This window comes from Myotis daubentonii, chromosome 2, assembly GCF_963259705.1.
Source record: "Myotis daubentonii chromosome 2, mMyoDau2.1, whole genome shotgun sequence".
NCBI lineage: Eukaryota > Metazoa > Chordata > Mammalia > Chiroptera > Vespertilionidae > Myotis > Myotis daubentonii.
Genome location: NC_081841.1, coordinates 69,069,775 through 69,094,669, shown reverse-complemented (window position 1 = coordinate 69,094,669; position 24,895 = coordinate 69,069,775). Strand labels below are relative to the sequence as shown.

At 42.0% G+C, this 24,895-nt stretch overlaps 1 protein-coding gene and 1 pseudogene across 5 annotated transcripts in view; one reads left to right on the top strand and one right to left on the bottom strand.

The window, feature by feature from the left end:
- Nucleotides 1–24,895, top strand: part of LOC132227933 (receptor-type tyrosine-protein phosphatase R) — a 257,258-nt gene that overhangs the window by 78,565 nt on the left and 153,798 nt on the right. The gene's annotated exons all lie outside the window — the stretch shown is intronic.
- On the bottom strand, nucleotides 8,774–8,940 carry LOC132229098 (U2 spliceosomal RNA; annotated as a pseudogene).

The window sequence follows — 24,895 nt, the reverse complement described above, 5'->3', positions numbered from 1 at the left end:
ATCAGTCCTTTTTGATCTGGTGTTTACTTTGGACTTGTTAAAGTAAAAACTTTTTTGACACTTGTTAACATGAAAAGGAAGACTTTATTCAGGACTGTATTTCGATATAAGGCAAGACTGTTGCAATGGAGAAGAAAGACCAGACTCAACTCCAAAGATAGCCAAGACAGCTGGGGATTTATAGCCAACAAGCAGAATGAGGGGTCAGTGGATGGAAATTAATAAGAGGAGACATCAAAAGTAGGGGATTCTTGCTAAACCTATTTAACAGGATTCTTGCTGAAGGCAGGCCAGGGACTAATATATCAAACACAGGAGATGAGATCATTGGTCACATATCAAGGGAGATCACATATCAAGGGTGAGGATTCTCTCTAAACTGATTTAAGATTCTTGCTCAAACTGGACTTGGCAGGCTGAGGACCGAACAAGGACGAAGTCTAGTAGTAAACAGGGCTCAGAGGAACCTGTCTACAGTTTGGCCAATGAAAGAGTCTTTGTCTACAGTCATTTTCTTGGCCTATTGAGCACCACTGTGTACCAAACCGACAGAACAGAGTGGTGTCTAATGGTGGTTTCTGAGCAGGGCACTCATTATGGCTTAAATTGCAGCTGTCAAGCATTGTTGTTGATTTTGTATAAATGTACTCACCCCTCCCTACGTCCTGTGTGCAGCCAGGTTGCTTGCATAGAAGCTATTTTGTTTTTCTGATGCTATTTCAAGCTGTTGTTAATATTCTTTAATCCAACTATAAATACACCTTTTGATTCTTTTTCATTTTTTGCTTAAAATTTCAAAAAAAATGATGCACTTGGTTCACATTTCACAAAATCAGATGGTCTCTTCTTGCGCGTAGTTTAGACTGGATGCAGAGACTATCTTCGAATAGTTCCACAACGGAGAAAGTGTACACATTTATATTATTGGAGTATTTAATTCTAAAGCCACTGTATAAACAAGTTTTACCAAAAGCAACATATGTAAAGGCAATGTATACTCTCAGCTATTCTCCCCTTTCGGATTCTCTGTATTCCTCTCATTCCAGGGCTGCCTCCAATTCTTTCGTTCCATGCCCTTAATTGACCTTCACTTTCATACTCAACTCCCTTCTAGACTATCATAAAGAGAAAAGACCTGAAGGATTCCACCAGAAAGTGACTTAGAGGTCTACCTCTTTCAAGTCGTGTGCATTCTAGAGTAGTTATCTCAGGCAATGTGGAATAAACTGAAGTGAAATATTTTTTGAGCAATTGGAGATTATCAGCAGCCCCTTAAATCATAGCTCATTGGCAAAACTTAGTTGTGATTATGACTCTCCTTATGACCCTGACCATAAATATTTTTTAAAATATATTGGCCAATGCCTAGTTTTTTCTATTTATTCTTCCTTTTCTTTTCTTTTTTTAATTTTTTTTATCCCCCCCCCCCCCGCCCTAGACAGTCCCCTAGCCTCCCCTATCCCCCAGTGTCTTATGTCCATTGGTTATGCTTATATGCATGCATACAAGTCCTTTGGTTGATCTCTTACCCCGCTCCCTCCTGCCCCCCAACCCTCCCCAGCCTTCCCGCTGCAGTTTGACAATCTGTTTGAGGCAGCTCTGCCTCTGTATCTATTATTGTTCAAAAGTTTATAATGGTCTCTATTATCCATGAATGAGTGAGATCATGTGGTATTTTTCCTTCATTGACTGGCTTATTTCACTTAGCATAATGCTCTCCAGTTCCATCCATGCCGTTGCAAATGGTAAGAGTTCCTTCCTTTTTAGAGCAGCATAGTATTCCATCGTGTAGATGTACGACAGTTTTCTAATCCATTCATCTACTGATGGGCACTTAGGCTGTTTCCAGATCTTAGCTATGGTGAATTGTGCTGCTCTGAACATACAGGTGCATATATCCTTTCTGACTGGTGTTTCTGGTTTCTTGGGATATATTCCTAGAAGTGGGATCACAGGGTCAAATGGGAGTTCCATTTTCAGTTTTTTGAGGAAACTCCATACTGTTTTTCATAGTGGCTGCACCAGTCTGCATTCCCACCAGCAGTGCACAAGTGTTCCTTTTTCTCCACATCCTCTCCAGCACTTGTCGTTTGTTGATTTGTTGATGATACCCAGTCTGACAGGTGTGAGATGGTACCTCATTGTTGTTTTGATTTGCATCTCTCGGATGATTAGTGACTTTGAGCATGTTTTCATATGTCTCTTGGCTTTCTGAATGTCCTCTTTTGAAAGGTGTCTGTTTAGGTCCTTTGCCCATTTTTTGATTGGATTGTTTATCTTCCTTTTGTTAAATTGTATGAGTTCCCTATAAATTTTGGAGATTAGGCCCTTATCAGATATGACATTGGCAAATATATTTTCCCACACAGTGGGTTTTCTCATTGTTTTGTTGATGGTTTCTTTTGCTGTGCAGAAGCTTTTTATTTTGATGTAGTAACATTTGTTCATTTTCTCTTTAGTTTCAAGTGCACAAGGAGCTGTATCAGTGAAGAAATTGATTCGGCATATGTCTGAGATTTTGTTGCCTTCGGATTCTTCTAGAATTTTTATGGTTTCCTGTCATACATTTAAGTCATTTATCCATTTTGAGTTTATTTTTGTTTATGGTGTAAGTTGGTGGTTTAGTTTCATTTTCTTACATATATCCGTCCAATTTTCCCAACACCATTTATTGAAGAGACTATCTTGGCTCCATTGTATGTTCTTGCCTCCTTTGTCAAATATTAATTGAGCATATTGGTTCGGGCCGATTTCTGGGCTCTCTATTCTATGCCATTGATCTATATGCCTGTTCTTGTGCCAGTACCAGGCAGTTTTGAGAACAGTGGCTTTGTAATACATCTTGATATCTGGTATTGAGATCCCACCTACTTTGTTCTTTTTCAGGATTGCTGAGCTATTTGGGGTCTTTTTTTATTCCAGATGAATTTTTGGAGAGTTCGTTCTAGATCTGTGAAGTATGCCATTGGTATTTTAATGGGAAGTGCGTTGAATTTATAGATTGCTTTGGGTAGTATGGACATTTTAATGATGTTGATTCTACCAATCTATGAACACAGTATGTTCTTCCATCTGTTTATGTCTTCCTCTATATCTTTTTTCAACGTCCTGTAGTTTTCTGAGTAGAGGTCTTTTACCTCTTTAGTTAAGTTTATTCCTAGGTAGCTTAATTTTTTTAGTGCGATGGTAAACGGGGTTGTTTTTATAATCTCTCTTTCTGAAAGTTCAGTATTGGTGTATAGAAATGCCTCAGATTTCTTGGGGTTAATTTTGTATCCTGCTACATTGCCAAATTCATGTATTAAGTCTAGTAGCTTTTTGATGGAGTCTCTAGGGTTTTGTATGTATAATATCATGTCATCTGCAAATAAGGACAGTTTTACTTCCTCTTTTCCAATTTGGATGCCTTTTATTTCTTCTTCTTGCCTAATTGCAATGGCTAACACTTCCAGTACTATGTTGAACAGGAGTGGTGAGAGGGGGCATCCCTGTCTTGTTCCTGTTCTTAGGGGAAATGCTGTTAGTTTTTGTCCATTGAGTATGATGTTGGCTGTGGGTTTGTCATATATGGCTTTTATTATGTTTGGTATGATCCTTCAATTCCCACCTTGCTGAGAGTTTTTATCAAAAATGGGTGTTGGATTTTGTCAAATGCTTTTTCTGCATCAATTGATATGACCATGTGGTTTTTTTCTTTCAATTTGTTTATGTGATGTATCACGTTTATTGATTTGCGGATATTGTACCATCCTTGCATCCCTGGGATAAATCCTACTTGGTCATGGTGTATGATCTTTCTGATGTACTGCTGGATCCGATTTGCTAAGATTTTGTTGAGGATTTTGGCATCTATGTTCATGAGGGATATTGGCCTGTAGTTCTCTTTCATTGTGTTGTCTTTACCTGGTTTTGGTATTAGGGTGATGCTGGCTTCATAGAATGAGCTTGGAAGTGTTCCTTCCTCTTGAATTTTTTGTAGTAGTCTGAGGAGGATAGGTTTTAGTTCTTCCTTGAATGTTTGGTAAAACTCCCCTGTGAAGCCTTCTGGTCCTGGGCTTTTGTTTGATGGAAGCTTTTTGATGACTGCTTCAATTTCTTCCATAGTTATTGGCCTATTGAGATTTTTAGATTCTTCCTGATTGAGTTTTGGAATGTTGTATTTTTCTAGGAATTTGTCCATTTCCTCCAGGTTGTCTAGTTTGTTGGAGTAGAGCTGTCCATAGTATTTTTTAACAATCATTTGTATTTCTCTGGGGTCTGTTGTTATTTCGCCTCTATCTTTTCTGATTTTGTTTATTTGGGTCCTCTCTCTTTGCTTCTTGGTGAGTCTGGCTAGAGGTTTGTCAATCTTGTTTATCCTTTCAAAGAACCAGCTCTTGGTTTCATTGATTTTCTGTATTGTTTTTTTGGTCTCTATGTCATTTATTTCTGCTCTAATCTTTATTATCTCCTTCCTTCTGCTCACTCTGGGGTTTTCTTTTTGCTGTCTTTCTAATTCTTTGAGTTGTAGAGTTAGATGATTTACTACCATTTTTTCTTTTTTTTTGAGGTAGGCCTGTAGAGCTATAAACTTCCCTCTCAGGACTGCTTTCATTGCGTCCCATAGGTTTTAGATTGTTGTGTTTTCATTGTCATTAGTTTCCAGGATGTTTTTAATTTCTTCTTTGATCTCATTGGTAATCCAATCAATATTTAATAGCATGCTATTCAGCTTCCAGGTGTTTGAGTATTTGGGTTGTTTTTATTGTAGTTTATTTCTAATATTATGCCATCAAGGTCTGCGAAGATGCTTTTTATGATTTCAATCTTCTTGAATTTGGGGATACTTTGCTTGTGACCCAATATATAGTCTATTTTCGAATATGTCTTATGAGCATTTGAGTAGAATGTATATTCTGTGGCTTTGGGGTGAAGTGTTCTGAAGATGTTTATTAAGTCCATCTGATCTAGTGAGCCATTTAGGATTGCTGTATCTTTGCTGATTGTTTGTCTAGAGGGATTATCCAGTGCTGTCAGTGGTGTATTAAAGTCTCCTACTATGATCGTATTGTTGTCAATCTCTCCTTTGATATCTTCCAGGAGATTTTTTATGAATTTGGGTGCTCCTGCATTGGGTGCATATATGTTTACCAGGGTTATATCTTCTTGTTGTACTGATCCCTTTAGTATTATGAAGTGGCCTTCCTTATCTCTTGTTATGGCCTTCACTTTGAGGTCTATTTTGTCCGATATAAGTATTGCTACCCCAGCTTTCTTTTCCTTTCCATTTGTCTGAAAGATATTTTTCCATCCTTTCACTTTCAGTCTATGAGAGAACCTTCTAATGAGGTGGGTTTCTTGTAGACAGCAGATGTATGGGTCATGTTTTTTTATCCCTTCAGCCACTCGATGTCTTTTGGTTGGAGCATTTAGTCCGTTTACGTTTAAAGTTATTATTGAAAGGTACTTGTTTGTAGCCATTTCTTTTTTAGTGTGGCTGTTTTCTTTCTGAACTTTTTATTTCTTCTTTTTACACCAGACCCTTTAGCATTCCTTGCATTGCTGGCTTGGTGGTGATAAACTCCCTTAGCCTTTTTTTGTCTGTGAAGCTTCTTATTTCCCCTTCAAGTTTGAATGATAGCCTTGCTGGATAGAGTATTCTTGGATTCAGTCCTTTGCTTTGCATCACTTTGTAAATTTCCATCCATTCTTTTCTGGCCTGATGTGTTTCTGTTGAGAAATCATTTGATAATCTAATGGGAGATCCCTTGTATGTAACTTTCCATCTCTCTCTTGCAGCCTGTAAGATTCTCTCTTTGTCCTGAACATTTGCCATGGTAATTATGATGTGTCTTGGTGTGGGTCTTTTTGGGTTCACCTTGTTTGGGAGTCTCTGGGCTTGTGTGACTTTTTTCTTCCCCACCTCAGGGAAGTTTTCTGATATTATTTCTTCGAATATGTTTTCTAATCCTTGTTCCTCTTTCTGTTGTTCTGGTATCTCTATTATTTGTATGTTGTTTCGTTTCATGTTGTCCCAAAGCTCCCTTAGGCTTTCCTCCTGTCTTTTAATTTTTTTCTCCAATTGCAGTACAGTTTGGGTGTGTTTTGCTTCCTTGTCTTCTAATTCACTAATTCGGTCCTCCGCTTCTCCTAGTCTACTGTTGATACTTTCAATGGTGTTTTTCATTGCAGCTATATCACTCTTCATTTCTTCTTGGGTCTTACTTAAGTTGTTGATTTTTTCATCTGTTTCTTCTAGCTTCTCCATATGTTATTGATTTTTTCATCTGTTTCTTCTTGCTTCTTGCAGAGGTTGTCGATTTTTTCCTCCATCCGGTTTATGCACTCTAGGACCCTTATTCTGGATTCTTTTTCTGTCATGTTGCATGCCTCTGTATTACTTAGCTGCTTTTCTGCAGATTCCTCCTTCTCTTTCCTTTGGGGGTTTCTTTGTCTACCCATGTTTGATCTCACTGACATATCTAGACGTTGAGTCATTCAGTGGCTGCTCCCTGGGTGGCAGTGTCTCCTTGGTCTGTGGTTGCTCTTCGGACGGTTGCGGTAGCAGCTGCTCTTCAGTTGGCAGCAGCTCCTCTTGTGGGTCCTGTTCACAGCTGTGGTGGCTCTTCTGGCTGGTGGGGTGAGGTTTAACGTACAGCTGCTGTTCCTCAGCAGAGGGTGTGGTGCTCAGGAGGCTGCTGTTGCTTGGATCTGCTGCGTTGATTTAAAGGCACAAAATGCAACACAACAAGGCACCACGTACCAGGCACTAAACACAAATATATTCACGATATTAATAACCCCAAATAAAAGTGACCGCCTGAATTAAGAGAATTAGGGGATAAGGAAGAAGGAAGATAAAAGAGAAAAAAGAAAACAAAAGTAGGGACCAAAAAAAGGAGTGCAAAAATGAAATTGGGAAAAAGGAGGGGGGAAAATAAAAGCGAGAAAAGAAAAGAAAAAAAAGAGCAAAAAGAGAGAATGAAGTGGAAGAGGGGAAGAGACTTTTTATATGAGGAGAATACTCCTATAGAACCGCCACTAATCCCAACAAATTCCAGCAACAGCTCCCTGGAGATGGATGCAAACTAGAAACAACCAATAATATAATGATGAAAATAGGATGGAGAACACTAATCCCAAAAAAAAATAAAGAGAAAATAAAATGGCACTTTAAAAAATGGTAAAATCGTAGCAGTAATAATACTGGTTAAAAATAAAAAGTTAGTAATTAAAAGGGTAAAATCAGGTGATGGAAAAAGAAGAAAGAAAGAAAAAAAAGAAAAAAGAAAAAAAAGGAAAAAAAATTGGTTTCTTAGTTAAAAGGTGAAAAAAGAAAAAAAAAATTGTAGTAGTGAAGGTCCTTCAGTTCTTCTATTCTTCAGTCTGGCTCACCTTCAGTCCTGCCAGGTATTCAGGAGAGTGTTGAATTTCCCTGCGAAACACTGTTCCTCTGTGTTGTAAACCACAGTCCTTATTTTAAAGCAGACCGTATTTGTTTCCCAGACTGCCTTATTTTGTGTTTAGCAAAGAGTCAGTTTGTGGGTCAGCCTCTGGGTGGCAGTGTTCTGGGGATGGCCTCTGAGGCTATACGGCATCTCTATCGCACTTAAAAGTGATTTGGAGAGGTCAACTATCCAGAGCTGGTTCCTTAATAGTTACCCGCTCTGTTTTGTTGCTGGGATTTATTCTTCCTTTTCTGTAGAAGACTGTGAGCTCCTTAATGTCAGGGTTCATGCTTCCTTACTTGTGTATTCACTACAGAGCTATCTTATTCAATTTGTTTGTTGAATTATAAGCTTCAATAAGGCCCTTAACATCTCTCTCATTCAAAAGTAAAAAAAGGACAAATTATCTAAAATTGTTTGCCATGATTTATTTTAGTATAGAGATCAGTAGGGTATTTTCATTATTATTATTATTTTCTTTTCTGAAAATATATTTAATATAAATACCTTAAAATTTATTTAATATTTGTTACCTTTCAGGCAATTTGATATAGATTATCAATAGACTATTTATAAGGTAGAATGAAATAGGCCTCCAAGACAACATGAGAGCTATGAACCAACTACAACTAAAATCACTGTATAAGTAGAGAAACTCCAAAATCTTAAACCATATCAGCCTTATTCTATATAGCTCCCTTCCAGATTATCGATTTCAATCTTCATTTGTAACTTTATTTACAAATAATGTCAGGCTACCTAAGAAGGACAAGAATAGTACTATCATATATCCTTCACCTAGTTTCCCCTATTAATACTTAACATTGGCTTTGTCATCCTCTCTTCACTCTCTCCCTCCCTCCTTTCCTCTCTCTTGCATTCTCTTTCCCTCTCCTTATCCCTTTCTAGATAGATGATAGATAAATAGATATCGAGATAGTTTTGTGTGTCCCATCTCACAAATTCACATTCTCGTGGGTGATGAAACATAATTAAATACATTAAACTAACAAGAAAAGATAATTCCAGACAGCTATAAATGATTTAGAGCAAATATATTGGGTGACACGTTAAGGTATGTGTATGTCAAATATATCTCTTGTTGACAAATATATCTCCAGAAATACACACATCTCCTTTCTTAGTAGATGTGATACTGTATGAACAACAGCCCGGCTTGAACCAATCATTCTGAACTGGCATTTCCTTTGGAGGCACTCTCAATCTTTCTTCAGCCTATTGAGCCTCACTGTGTACCTATACAATAGAATAGAGTAATGCTGATGGTTATTCCTTGAGAAGGTAATTCATCATCGTTAAGCTTTAGAAGCCAACAAAATATATTAAATTTTTTGAGTCATTGAGAATAAATTGCAGACATGTTGACTCTTTACCCCTAAATAGTTCAGTGTATGGTCCTTAAAGAATATTCCCTTTCTCACTCATAGAATGATTATTAAACTGATAAAAACAGATACTACACTTGATCTTAGCCAAAAGGCCGAGAAGCGATGATAGAATGATTATTAATATCATAAAACTACCATTGCTACTATTACCTATCATATAGACCTAATTCATGGACAAACAGCCTTACAATGTCCTTTACAGCAAAAGGAAGAAAGAAAGAAAGAAAGAAAGAGAGAGAGAGAGAGAGAGAGAGAGAGAGAGAGAGAGAGAGAGAGAGAGAGAAAGAAAGAAAGAAAGAAAGAAAGAAAGAAAGAAAGAAAGAAAGAAAGAAAGAAAGAAAGAAAGAAAGAAAGAAAGAAAGAAAGAAAAAAGAAAGAAAGAAAGGAAGGAAGGAAACCTGCAGGCTTATGATTCTTTTTGTTTTACTTGGAACACTAGAACAGAAGGTCTATGAATATTTTATTTTTACATTGTTTTTCAGATACTTTAAACATATTAAATTATTTTTAAAAAATAAGTACATATGCTAAATTTTGACACATTGCACCCCACAAGCTCATAATATGTGCAGCCTGCTGGATTCATTTTCATGTGGAACTTAAGGTTTCTCCTGCTCCCTCTATTGAATTAAAAGTATCACATCCACTTAGCAGTACTAGTAGTAATGAGGAAGTACTATAGCACTGTTCGGGATAAGATAAGATGTTAATCAACTGTGATCATTCATAGTGACTTATCTATGAGTATTGCAAAATCCATAGAAATAAATCCAGGAGCTGAAACTAATGAAATACTTCTGTTATCGGTGGAAGTGGAGTCCTTGGGGTGCCATGAGAAAAGGAATTTCCTGAGGCCCCCACAGGAGGATGGGGTTTCACGGAAAGCTTTACTGATGATGTAAAATTAAGGGTGTGCCACTCCCAGGTCCCATCTCTGTCCATCCTACCATGGAAGAAGTCCAATCTTGTCTTCAGCATGGCCAGAATCAAAGCCACTGCTCATCGTTTCTGCCTCATATTAAAGTCCAGTCCAATCCAGCCTCTGGCTAGCTTAGCTTGTTCCCAGCCGCAGTCCATTATGTGTGGGGTTTGCACAGCCTTGGGCCATGAGGCTACTTAAGGCCACATTGCTATGGAGAGAGAAAGGGCGAGTGCACAAGCGAGTGTGGGTCACAGAACAAGGGCGAGCAAAAGTGAACAAGAGCCAGCGAGAGAGAAAGCTCTGTTGGCCATTTTAACCAAAGCTTTTGCACACTTCTGAGGGGGTCCAACCCCTAGTCAGTCCATTGTAACCCAGGCTAGACTGATGGGCAAGCACCTCCCCTGCATCACTCTGACTTCTACTGCCATGTGCCTATTTCCCTTTTTGTTCTAGCCCTTCCCCCAGTGATCTGCAAGGAATGGGCCAGTGGCTCCCTGGGGAATATAAAGCTGTAGCTTTCTGGTGAAGCTACACAGATGACCATGATTATAATGCTTGTCCTCATCTTTGCTCTCTTCCTATTATTAATATTAACTAACTAATTATAATGATAACACTATACCTATTCATAATCAAATATGCATCATACATTTCTTGATTGATTTTGTAAAACTCAGAGATTATAACTTGGAAATTGAAAAACAGTGTTTATGTCAAAAATAGTTTTTGTTTAAATTTTTAAAAATAAATATTACCTTTTAGTTTTGGTGTCTTACATAAGTTTCTATGAAAAAGGGGTTCTGTTTAAAATGACATTCTAAAATAACTTAACTATGTCTGTGCTCTCCAAATGTTTTCTGGTCATACACCCAAAGTTTAAAAAATTGTTGTATTCCCTAATGTGTATATGCTAGCTTACTTATATAACAAATATCTACTAGTGTACTCATATTTTATATTCATTATGAAACTTATCCCTCCCCCCAAAAAATGCCAAAAAATATCCTAAAGAATGATGTAAAAATAAATATAAATAAAAATTCTAACAATTTCTGTCTTGACTTCATTGGATCATCTTGTATACCCCCTTGAGGTTCTTGTCCCATGATTTTCAGTACATCAAGTATGAGCTACTTTCTGCTTTGTTATCTGTTTCAGGTTATTGATTTATGGTGATGACTATTATACTACACAGAGACTTGTTTAAAGGTCTTTTTATTTGAGACATGCTCATTCATTTTCATATACACCTACACAAAGGTCATTTTTCTTGGGAAGTGCTCCTTCATTCCATATTTGTTTGTAAATATTTGTGCACCATTGCATGACTGTTACAGTTTTACTTGTCATAAAATTTTAGATAAGAAGCTTCAGGGAACATTTGTGTTAGTGATAAGGAATGATGAATCAAAGAGGTGACTTAACAGAAAACTATTTTTACCACAAGCATTGCCACCCACCACCTGCTCCTAGAAAATGATTTCACACATTGAGAAGATAAAGAAAACTCTGGAAAGAGCATTTTTCTAAATTAGCTGTAATTTCATATGGTAAGGATATAAGAAAGACACAGCTAAAACCTACATATGTGTATATGTATCTGTCAAACATTTGCAAAATTGTTTCAGCCCTAGCAATCATAAGGAAACTAAGTTATTAGATCTTGGAGGGCAGGGCTCGTGTTGTTCGTTCTTTTTTTAAAATATATTTTATTGATTTTTTTACAGAGAAGAAGGGAGAAGAATAGAGAGTCAGAAACATCGATGAGAGAGAAACATCGATCAGCTGCCTCCTGCACACCTCCTACTGGGTATGTGCCCGCAACCAAGGTACATGCCCTTGACCAGAATCTAACCTGGGACTCTTCTGTCCGCAGGCCGACGCTCTATCCACTAAGACAAACCAGATAGGGTTATTCAGTTAAATTTTAAATCTGTCCATGATTTATGAAAATGGAAGCACATCAGCAATAATAATGCAAAACCCATTTAGTTTTATCTATAAGAAGAGCACTTTTCTGAAGGGCATGCTTCTCTTCCCCCTAAGATAAATATCCTTCTGACAGAAAACACACAGAATTGATTCTAAAGCTACTGAGTTCATTGTGACAGATTGCCAAGGGAAAAGAAAGCTTATTTTCTTCTTGTCATTAATAGTTAATTGTTATTGCACTTTCTCAGATGGGAGATGTCGGTTAGGGAAATCATATCCATCCTTTCTAAAAGTGCTGCAATATTATTAGAGGTGATCACGCAGCAGCAAAATAAACCTACTCTTTGGGGGACTAAATGGAGTTGGCCGATAGATTTTTCCTTCTCCCTTTTTTTACAGCACCTTAGAGAATCACTCACTTTCATAAGGAGTCCATCTGGAGTAGTAAGTCAGTGTTAATGTTTCATGAAAGCTTTCCAGAAAACTTACATTGATGTACCTGTAATGCCTGCCTTTGGAGGGTAATGTGGGTGCCCGTGGTGATGCTTTATGCATTACTGAAATGTTTCTTTCACTCGCTCTACTGCCTGGTCTCTTGTGCACTTGTATCCACACTTAGAACAACATCTCACAGTACTGTGAGCTCCTCTTTCAATCTGACAGCTCTGGGATTTTGTGGCTTCCTTAATTGGAAAGAAGAAGAGAAGAAAGGTGTCAAGAAGGTCAACTGGTGAAGAGAAAAAGCAGAATTTTAAACTGTCTTTAAACACAGTAGAAAGACAAAGAGATCTTTTTGACAATCCCTAGCATTTGAACAATGCATCTTAAAGGTTCTTGACTGAAGTAAAGTAAGCTAAAATGCTAAAACGAAGTAATGTCTTAGAAACAAGAAAATCTTGATGTAAATATTAGTAAATGCTAAATGAAACCATTAAAATTTTGCTTTATTTGCAGCTTTTGAATCAGGCAAAGTCTCTCCTTCACAGGGCAATGTAATGGCTAATGCTCTGGCACTAGAGTTGGGTCTTATGTTCACTGATTACAGCTATCTGACCTTGTGCAAGTCTTTGACCTCTCTGCTCTTCATCTGTTATTTCCTCATTGGCAGAGTGGACATGGTAATGGAACCTGCTGCATGGGGGTAGGGGAAAGTCAGTGAACTAGTGTATGCAAAGGGTGCAATAAATGCTTGTATTACTCTTAATACTCCTAAATATCCAGTACAAGCTACATTTGTTTCAATTATCTGGAAATAGGCAAGGAAAGTGACTTGGAGACCAGAATTGCCCAGGTTGACAGGCTAAGATTTCTGCTGTGTTTTGCATGGAAGTCAACCTCTATCTAACAGTATTGTTTGATTGGGGGCACTTATTTAACAGCTATAGCATTTATTTTTGAGCATTTTGTTGGCAGGAGTGTTTTCCTCCCCCCAAAACCACCGAAGTTTATTAGAAAATGAATACTTCAACTTAATCTTTCAGACTATGAATATAATATCTATATTCATTTTCCCTTTTTTATTTTCTTAAATTTTATTTTATTGTTTAAAGTATTACAAATAAAGGGTGTCCCAAAATTCACACAAGAAGTACTTTTGATAGAAAACACATGTTTATAATTAAAAACTAGGGGCCCGGTGCACGAAATTCGTGCACTGGGTGTGTGTGTGGGGGGCGGGGAGTGTCCCTCAGCCCAGCCTGCCCCCTCTCACATACTGGGAGCCCTCAGGCGTTGACCCCCATCACCCTCCAATCGCAGTATTGGCCCCTTGCCCAGGCCTTACGCCTATGACAGAGGTGTCAGGCCTGGGCAGGGGACCCTCATTTCCCCCCATCACTGGTTCTGCCCCCAGCCCCCTCCGATTGCTGGCTCTGCCCCTTGCCCAGGCCTGATGCCTCAGCCAGAGGCATAGACCCCCATCACCCTCTGATCACCTGATCAGCCCCTTACCCAGGCCTGACGCCTCCGCCAGAGGTGTCAGGCTTGGACAGGGGACCCCCATCTCCCCCCGATCACTGGCTCCGGCCCCCGCGCAGGCCTGAGGCCTCTGGCCCAGGAATCATGCCTGGGCAGGGGACCCCCATCTCCCTCTGATAGCTTGCTCCACCCCCTGCCTAAGCCTGACGCCTCTGACCCAGGCTTCAGGCCTGGGCAAGGGGACCATCATATCCCCCCAATCCCCGGCTCAGCCCCCCGCCCAGGCCTGATGCCTCTGCCAGAGGAGCTGACCCTCATCACCCTCCGATCACCAATCACCAGATTGGCCTCTTGACCAGGCCTGAGGCCTCCAGCAGAGGTGTCAGGCCTGGGCAGGGGACCCCCAGCTCCCCGCGGTTGCAGGCTCTGCCCCTGCCCAGGCCTAACGCCTCTGGCTGAGGCGTCCGGCTCGGGCAGCTGGGACCCGCAGCTGCAGCGGCCCCGCGATTGTGGGCTCCACTTTAGGCCCAGACAAGGGACCCCTAGCTCCTGGGACTGCCAGCTTCGACCATGTCCAGCTCCCATCGCTGGCTCCACCCCTACTTCCTGCTATCACTGGCCAGGGTGGCAAAGGCGCCTGATTCTCCGATCATGGCTGGGGGGCAGGGAAAAGGCAGCCCCAGGGCCGCCTTTGCCCTGCCCCCCATCTCTTAGCTCCCCCCTGGGATTCCGATCACTGTCAGTGGCAGGGGGCTTCTTCCTGCTTTCCCTTTCGCCTCCCTGCATTGTGCCTACATATGCAAATTAACCGCCATCTTGTTGGCAGTTAACTGCCAATCATAGTTGGCAGTTAATTGGCATATAGCCCTGATTAGCCAATGAAAAGGGTATCGTCGTACGCCAATTACCATTTTTCTCTTTTATTAGTGTAGATTGTAAATTTTTATTGATTCATAAAATGTGCAGTATAGGGTTATGTATGAAGTAGCATATCAGGTAAATGGCCTCCATGGCTCTGCTGGCACATACCCACTCTTTTGTTGAAATTTCCCATGACCAAAATGCGGCTGCTCAGGCAATAACAGTTAATGGTGCTCGCTTTCGTGACACGATAAACCAGTTTTTTGTGCTGTGGAGGCCATTTACCTGATATGCTATTCTATATGTAACCCTACACTGTATACTTTATGAATCAATAAATAACTTACAATTTTTTATTAAAAACCTGTGTTTTCTGTCAAAATTACTTCTTGCGTGCATTTTGGGACACCCTTTAGTAGTACATATGTCTCCTTTTTCCCCCCATTGACCTGAAAAATTTCACATTTGGAACATGGTTACTGAACTTCTGACATGAAATCCAAACAAAATGAAGATGAGTATATCATAGTTTGTAGGCACCTATCAATTTGTAATAATGTCTCATAAAAATATTATTTCAGAAGAGCCTCTTGTCAATATTGTATTCGCTCAGAAACTTGTGTCTATCAGATGTAAGGATCTAACATCAATGCTGAGGATACCCTTTTCATCTGAGTTTTATTGTTATGAAGTGTTACTATAGTGAATCTTCATCTTCCTGTCCTCACTGTCACTGAGAAATCACAGTGATGCCCAAGGACACACTGATTTTTTGTTAGATGCTTCATTGCATATTCACGAATGTGCACTGCCCTTTAGGAGAACAAGCAGTTAGATCCTAGTTAATGCTGACAAGATAAGCAGTCATGGAATTGCCATAATGCATTTCAATTAGGTTTGATTTTCTTACCTGTGAGGTCTTAAAGCTAATTGACTCAGAGAGCTTTTGTCTTCCTGTGAAAGATAGACACATAAGTATGCTATTTGTTAAGCAAAGAGAAATATGCCTGGCACTGAGATTTTCCTTGTCATTTAAAATGCTGGATACATTCCCCCCAGGGCATTCTCATTCTAGTTGAGAAACTACTTAAGTTCCAAACACATTTATCAGAGAAATGTTTTCTCAGGAAACATTTCTAGGCAACATTAGTTTTTGGTATAGATTTTATACTTATTATATATAAGAGCAGTAGCATTGCATTAATTCAATATTTAAGCAAGTGGTGCTTTAAATCCTATACTTAAGGAATTGTTAAAAAATTAGGTGGTCGTTCTAAGGAGATTAATGCATACTGACTGACCTTATACCATTGATTTTTGCATATACCTAGAAAATAAAGGGGGAAACCTCTGTGGAAATAATGTTATGTCTACATTCTTAAAGACTGTATATTTTCAAACATATGTTTTATTGATTTTTGAGAGAGGATGAGAAAAGGAGAGATAGAAACTTCAATGAGAAACATTGATCAGCTGCCTCCTGCATGCCCCCCACTGGGGATCGAGTCCACAACTCAAGCATGTGCTCTGACCAGGAACTGAGATGACTTTTTGGTGCATGGGACGATCCTCAACCACTGAGCACACTGGCCGGGCTGGACTAGCTATTTTTAATGCTACTACTCAAAGTTAGAAAATATATTGGACAGTTCCATCATTTGGTATTGGATCACTGACTTCTACAAAATAAATTCCAGAGACTGTAAGTGCTTTGAATTCTCCCATTCAGCCATAGCAATTATTTACTAACTAGAGGCCTGGTGCACAAAAATTTGTGCACTGGCAGTGGGGGTGTCCCTCAGCCCCACTTGTGCCCTCTCATAGTCTGGGTCCCCTGGGAGATAATTACCTGCTGGCTTAGGCCCGCTCCCAGGTGGCAGAGGGCAGGCCCAATCCCTAGGTGCAGCCCCTGGTCGGGCTCAGAGCAGGGCCGATTGGGGAGTTGGGGCGCTGCCCCCTTTCATGCACAGAGCAGTGTGGATCAGGAGGTTGTGATGCCACCGCCAGTTATGTTCAGGTTAGTGTCGATTGGGAGATTGTGGCATCACCCCCTGTCACACACAGAGCAGTGCTGATCATGGGGTTGGGGCGCTGCACCCTGTCATGCACAGAGCAGGGCCCATCAGGGGGGTTGGGGCTTCTTACCCTGTCACACACAGAGCAGGGCCTATCAGGGGGTTCGGGAGCACCCCCCATCACGAACAGAGTAGAGCCGACAGGGCAGTTGGGGTACCGCCCCCTGTCACACACAGAGCAGGGCCGATCATGGGGTTGGGGCACTCCCCCCTGTCACACTCAGGGCAGGGCTGATGGGGAGGTTGCGACTCCACCCTGTCACAGACAGAGCAGGGCCGATCAAGGGGTTGGGGCACCTTCCCCTGTCACGAACAGAGCAGGGCGGATAGGGAGGTTGTGGCCCCGCCCCCTGTCACACACAGAGCTGCAGGGCGATCAGTGGGTTTGGGCACTGTACCTGGAGGCCTTGCAGCTCCACTGATCCCAGTGCTGGGAGGCCTCGAGGCTCCACTTGACACCGGGGCTGTGAGGCCTCACTGCTCAGCTGATCCCGGTGCTGGGAGGCCTCGCTGTTCCGCTGATCCCAGTGCTAGGAGGCCTCGCAGCTCCGCTGATCCCGGTGCTGGGAGGCATAATACCCTTTTACTATATAGGATAGAGGCGTGGTGCATGAGTGGGGGCTGCCTGGTTTGCCCTGAAGGGTGTCCTAGATTTGGGTGGCGGTCCCGCTTGTGTTCCTAGCCAGCCTGGATGAGCAGATGATGGCTGTTTGCAGCTGGTTACACCCCCTTCAGGGTGGGGGTCCCCACTGGGGTGCCTGGCCTGCCTGGGTGAGGGGCTGAGGGCTGTTTTCAGGCTGGCGGATGACTGAAGCTCCCAAACTCTCCATTTTTCTTTTTCTTTTTTTATTCTGGGTTTAATTTACCTTCTATGGCTGTCACTGGAGCTGAGAGCCAGCTTTAGCTCTGAGGCTTGGCTCCAGCTCTGAGACCTTGGTTTGTTTGGCTTCTATGATTGAAACATAGTTGCTTAGAGTGCAAGCTCAGACCCCAGCCGTGGCAGGCGGGGAACCTTGGCCTCCTCCTGCACTGGAGCAAGCAAGCCTCCTGTTCGCTTCCGCTGCCTGGCTGCAGGCCGCCATCTTGGTTGGCAGTTATTTTGCATATCGCCCTGATTAGGCAATGGGAATCATGTCAAAGGTACAGTAAATTACCATGTTTGTCTATTATTAGATAGGATTTTAAATGAAATCTTTATTGGGACAGAACTACTGAAAATAACTTCAGGGTGGATCTTTAAGCAGATGCTTACCTGGCTGTATTTACAGGGGAACAGCCCAAGCAAGAGTGATAGTGAAACATGATGAGAAGTCCAGCTATATTTGCCTGACTGCTCCCAGTTGTTTATCTCTTCCTTGTGTGATATCTTACAAAAACAAATGACTAATACGCCTTCTCTTCCAAAGTTCACCCAAGTAATGTGGAAATTGGCTCACTAACATTGCATTCGGCTTTGTCCAGATTAGATACTATAACAAGGAAAAATGTTAAAACCTAAAAACGGGTTTCACAGAATATCTTTAAAGAAAATACAGCATTGAGTAGTGCTTACATGTTGTTCTCCCTCTTAGTTGATCACATTGATGGATGAGACCATACTCAGTCAATTCAGAATTTATTAAAAGTTCAGGCAATAAAAAAAGTAAATGTGAAGATGAAGATATTTAAAATATTCCATCCAAGAATTTAAAGTATGTTGAACCAAACATTAATAATCTGCTGGTAAAGATAAGCAAGTAAACTGTATCCATTATGAATGCCTTCATCAGCAAGAAACAGAAAATTCCATTAACAGAGGCTCATGCAATAAATAATTTTAATTTCTCACATGGAAGAAGTCTGTAGATGAGCAATCTTAGTCAGATGCAGTATTTCAACAGCATTTCATCCCTTGGCTATGCCACCCTTGGCTTCTGCGTTCTGGCTTTGTGCTTGCCACCTCATGGCTACAAAGTAGCTGCCACATCTCTGAGCATCATGTCGGTGTTCAAAGCAGAAATGAGAAATGTAGGAAAGAGGCCGCTGTGATCCACCTTCAGCATAGTCAAATTTGAGAGAAAACTGACAGCATGTGGCCAGTTGGTTACTGAATTTGCCCAGGGCAAACAGGATGTAGGGAGGAGGAGAGAGGGTATAAAAACAAAGACCAATAACAGGTTTTCCAGGAAGATCCACCCACCACAACTAGACAAAGGGAGGTAAAGACAACTAGTAAAGGCCTCCTCCCATTTTTAAAAATAACCCAATAGGAGAAAATAAGACCTAGGCAGGGTATGGGGGAAACTGTTAACCCCATAGTACTCAGCCCATGAGGAACCGGGGGAGGGATTCTTGCACACTAGGAATAAATAGCCTGTGATCACTGCTCCGTGTAAGCCTGTTCCACCGGACACCCGCTTTTGCAAGACCACATCACAAGTCTCATTGTCGCCATACTTCTGTCTCTGAGTCCGTTATTTGAATTCAGACAGGTGAGCATTTCTCACAAGCAAGAGGCAAAGAGCTACTCTCTGGTGCCTGTATCTTCTATAAGAAAGCATAAGCTTCCCTATAAATGCCCTGCATGCATGTCAGAATTGTACCATGTGACCACACGTACCTGGAATGAAGGCTGCAGAAATGAGTACTTCATTTTTCCAACCCCTGTGTGGGAAGCGGAAAGGAAGAAAAAGGGGAGTTGGGAATTGCTGTTGTCAGTCTCCCAATAATAGCTCCATGTACATCAACCAAGCAAGGCAGAAGCAAATCAGCTGTGGGAGAGGAAAAGGACAGTTTCTGATTTGGGTTAAGGACACCATGGAAGTAGTACGTAGGCTGAAATTTTAAGCATAAACAAGATTTAATAGACGAGTTGGGGGCAACAGAACAATCCAGAACATGAGAAGCAAAGGAAAGACAAGGGGGTATAAAATGACATGGCATGTTGGAGAATGAGCAAATAGTAGTATGGTATGTTTAGATATCAGAGAATTGTATAAATGTGCTGGTAGGGAAGCTGTTTGCTGAGAACTTACATAGGAATTTTGAGATTCATTTATTGAGGACTTTTATTGCTGTGCTAAATAGCTCAACTTTCCATAGTTTCCCAACCACTGGAATTGGTTCGCAATTGAGGCTCTGGAGAAATGTAAATGCACCTAGCCTGAATTGCTTGTTCATCCTTTTCTATCACTATCCCCCATATATATGTCAGTACCTTTGGCCAAACTGGATTTTTTATCATACACACACACACAAACACACACACATACAAAAACACACACCACACACCACCCTCTTTGTATGTACAATGCCTCCTGTTATGGTTCCTGCAGTGTTCTCCCCATACTTTCCAAACTGAGGTTCTGTCCATCAAGGCCCTTCCCAATGGAGGTGGAGTGGAATCATCTCTGATCACCTCACCTCTCATTTGAACTATTATAGTATTTTAAATATGATTGTCCTTTGTCGGGAAGGGTGAACGGAGACAAACAAAACTCCTACTCCAGATTCAAAGCCTGGAAAGACCAATGACTCGGTCTCAGTTCAAGGTGTCTTTCTTCTCCGATGACTCCCAAACAAGCAGTCAAGCAGTGCCAGGATGTACATAGGGTTAGGAGGCAAGTGAGTGGACATAGTGCCCACTGTCTCTCTTGTCCCTCATGAAGTCATATTAGTAATTGGTGGTCAACTCATGCCATGGGGGTATGAAATCTTAGCAAATCTGAGGAGGCCACAGCCACAGGTTCAGTGCCTACACTGGGTCAGGGGATGGACAACAGGCAATTCAGGGTTTGTCCATTACCATGTAAAGAATTTTTTGCTTCAGTAAAATTACACTAGAGGCCTGGTGCACAAAAATTTGTGCACTGGTGGGGGGCGGGGGTATCCCTCAGCCCCACTTGTGCCCTCTCACAGTCTGGGACCGCTTGGGAGATAACGACCTGCTGGCTTAGGCCTGCTCCTCGGTGGCAGAAGGCAGGCCCAATCCCTAGGTGCAGCCCCTGGTCAGGCTCAGAGCAGGGCTGATTGGGGAGTTGGGGCACCGCCCCCTGTCATGCACAGAGCAGGGCGGATCGGGAGATTGCAATGCCACCCCCAGTCATGCTCAGGTTAGGGCTGATTGGGGGGTTGGGGCACCGCCTCCTGTCACACTCAAGGCAGGGTTGATGGGGAGGTTGCGGAGCCAGCCCCTGTCATGCACAGAGCAGGACCCATCAGGGGGGATGGGGCTCTGTACCCTGTCACACACAGAGCAGGGCTGATCAGAGGGTTGGGGAGCTCCCCCCATCACACACAGAGCAGGACGGATCAGGGGGTTAGGGCGCCACCCCCTGTCACCCACAGAGCAGGACAGATTAGGGGGTTGGGACATTCCACCCATCACACACAGAGCAGGGCCTATGGGGGGGTTGGGGCGCCACACCCTGTCACACACAGAGCAGGGCCGATCAGCGGGTTGCGGAGCTCCTCCCTATCAGGCACAGAGCAGGGCCGATCAGGGGGTTGAGGCACCTTCCCCTGTCACAAACACAGCAGGGCATATAGGGAGGTTGTGGCCCCACCCCCTGTCACACAGCTGCAGGGCGATCAGGAATTTTGTGTGCTGCCCCCATCACACTACTCCAGGGGCCAGGAGGCCTCGTTGCTCTGCTGATCCTGGTGCTGGGAGGCCTCGCTGCTCCACTGATCCCTGTGCTGGGAGGCTCCGCTGATCCCAGGCCAGGAGGCCTCGCGGCTCTGCTGATCCCGGGTTCGGGAGGCCTTGCGGCTCCGCTGATCTCAGTGCTGGGAGGCATATTACCCTTTTACTATATAGGATAGAGGCCTGGTGCACGGGTGGGGGCCAGCTGGTTTGCCCTGAAGGGTGTCCCGGATCAGGGTGGGGGTCCCACTTGGGTGCCTGGCCAGCCTGGATGAGGGGATGATGGCTGTTTTCAGCTGATCACACCCCCTTCAGGGTGGGGGTCCCCACTGGGGTGCCTGGCCAGCCTGGGTGAGGGGATGATGCCTGTGTGCAGCTGGTCACACCCCCTTCAGTGTGGGGGTACCCACTGGGGTGCCTGGCCAGTCTGGGTGAGGGGCTGAGGGCCGTTTTCTGGCTGGTGGGTGACTAAAGCTCCCAACCTCTCCTTTTTTTCTTTTTTTCTTTTTAATTCTGGGATTTATTTACCTTCTATGGCTGTCACTGGAACTGAGAGCCAGCTTTAGCTCTGAGGCTCGGCTCCAGCTCTGAGACCTCGGCTGCTGAAAGCGGGTTTCTGGACTTTGTTTACCTTCTATATTTGAAACTTTGTTGCGACTCCAGCTCTGAGGCCCGGCTGGCTGAAAGCAGGTTTCTGGGCTTTATTTAGCTTCTATAATTGCAACATTGTTTCAGCTCAGAGCTGCAGGCGGGGAACCTTGGCTTCCTCTGTCACTGGAGCAAGCAAGCCTCCTATTCGATTCCGTTGCCTGGCTGCAGGCCGCCATCTTGGTTGGCAGTTATTTTGCATATCACCCTGATTAGCCAATGGGAAGGGTAGCAAAGTTACAGTTAATTACCATGTTTCTCTATTGTTAGATAGGATTCCATTTTCTATTTCTGACCAAGATCTATAGATACAATCTTACCACATTTTTTTTTCAAATTTTAGAAGATTTATGTATATATTTTAGACATTGTAACATAGTAGTTAACAGCATAGGCTCTGGAGTCAGACCCCCAGAATTTAAATCTCGACTCCACCACAAGTTATGTGATCTTGAAGTAATGCACCTCAGTTTCCTCATCTATACAATGGGAACATTAAAAGTATCCATTCTCCTTGGTTTGTTGTGAGAATTAAAGCCAATGTCTCAGATTACTTAATGTTGTTTGTCAAATTTAGATCTTTTAGGGCAAAGACTTTATCATTCATGTCTTCCGCTATCATCTTTAAAACTTGCTATGTGCACAATAAGTATTTGAAAAATAAATGAATTTATTTATAATTGATTTCAGTGTTTCATGGCTCTAGAAATAAAAGCAACCAATGACACAGGGCAGCAGTAGATGAGTGGGCTCATCTCAAAGAGAAAAGCATTCATCCCATGAAAAGGCAGCCAGCTCCACAACACTGGAGTGGAAACACATCTTTTACAACCTCCCTGGAGGGCAATTTGAAAAAAATTATCAAAAGTACTTTGAAAAATCATGGATTTGGACCCATTCTAATTCCATAAATGCTAAGAAAGTGACACAAAGAATGTTACAGGATAAAATGGAAACAACGTAAGTCTCCACTGATAAGGATTATTTAAATTATAATAAAATATTTACATTCTAATAAGATAAACTCATACTTTAACAGAGAAAATGGCATCATACATTAAGTAAAAACAAAAGGATAACATTGTACAGTATTATAAACCTATTTCTTCTAAAAAATAATAAGAAGTAGAATATATAGCATCTTGTTTGTATGTTAGAAAATAAGCCTGGAGAGAGATACATAAAATATTGCTGGTCACCTTTTAATGAAAAGGCGAACAATCTTCCTATTTTTTAAAAAAAGTTTCACGATGACTGAAAAACAAAAAAGTGAGCTTTCATGTTGAAAGAGCAATCATCTTGAAACTTCAGCTTTGACAAACACTAGTGCACAGGCCTGTGGTTCCAGCTTGTTCACACATTCGTCAAGGCTGTCAACAGTCTGTCCCTGGGTGTGTAGGCAGTGGGGGGTATTGTGGAAGCAGGCTACTAAGAAGCAGACTGGTTCTGATCCCATTTCTGTTGTTAACTTCCTGTGTGGCCTTGGGCAAACTTGCTGCAATTATAAAGAGCCATATGGACAACTTAACAAAAGAAAGATAAACAATCCAATCAAAAAATGGGCAAAGGACCTAAATAGACACCTTTCAAAAGAGGACATCCAGAAAGCCAAGAGACATATGAAAACATGCTCAAAGTCACTAATCATCCGAGAGATGCAAATCAAAACATCAATGAGGTACCATCTCACACCTGTCAGACTGGCTATCATCAACAAATCAACAAACGACAAGTGCTGGAGAGGATGTGGAGAAAAAGGAACACTTGTGCACTGCTGGTGGGAATGCAGACTGGTGCAGCCACTATGGAAGACAGTATGGAGTTTCCTCAAAAAACTGAAAATGGAACTCCCATTTGACCCTGTGATCCCACTTCTAGGAATATATCCCAAGAAACCAGAAACACCAATCAGAAAGGATATATGCACCCCTATGTTCAGAGCAGCACAATTCACCATAGCTAAGATCTGGAAACAGCCTAAGTGCCCATCAGTAGATGAATGGATTAGAAAACTGTGGTACATCTACACGATGGAATACTATGCTGCTGTAAAAAGGAAGGAACTCTTACCATTTGCAACGTCATGGATGGAACTGGAGAGCATTATGCTAAGTGAAATAAGCCAGTCAATAAAGGAAAAATACCACATGATCTCACTCATTCATGGACAATAGAGACCATTATAAACTTTTGAACAATAATAGATACAGAGGCAGAGCTGCCTCAAACAGATTGTCAAACTGCAGCGGGAAGGCCGGGGAGGGTTGGGGGGCAGGAGGTAGGGGGGTAAGAGATCAACTAAAGGACTTGTATGCATGCATATAAGCATAACAAATGGACATAAGAGACTGGGTGATAGGGGAGGCTAGGGGACTGTCTAGGGCGGGGGGATAAAATGGATACATATGTAATACCCTTTGTAATACTTTAAGCAATAAAAAAAAATAAAAAAAAGAAGATATATAAAAAAAAATAAAGAGCAGTATGGATATTCATATCAATATTGCTCTCAAATATGGGTAGGTTAAGTGACTAGATCAGGGGTCTTCAAATGCTAAAACAAATAGCCCTAACCAACCTAAGTATAAAGAGCTTAACAAGAATGAAATGCCCATAGTTATGCGTGTCCAACCTGCCCAACCCCCCCCTCACACACACACACACACACACACACACACATACACACACACACACACGTGTGTGCACACAGCCAAGACTAGAGGGAGGCAAGAAAGATGCCAAGGGCACAAAATGTAGGAGGCATTCACTCTCAGGGCCATGCAAGTAGACTATCTGATTTTAATGTCATTTCCAATCCCATTTCTAATCCCCCAAATGTCAAATATTTCATTTTATCTCAACCCTGAGTGAGTGCCTCCTTCTAGTTTACACCCTACACGCCTCTTCCCCAGCCCCTGGCATGCACATGAGTGCGCACACGCACGCACAGTTTGGCAGCAGCGAGGAAGAGGGACGGCAGATAGCTCTCTAGAGGGGTTGTCAAGGCGATAATGTTTCCTTATTGAATATGTGGAAATGACCTGCTTGCACGTTGAAAGAAGAAACTGCTCTGCCTTCTG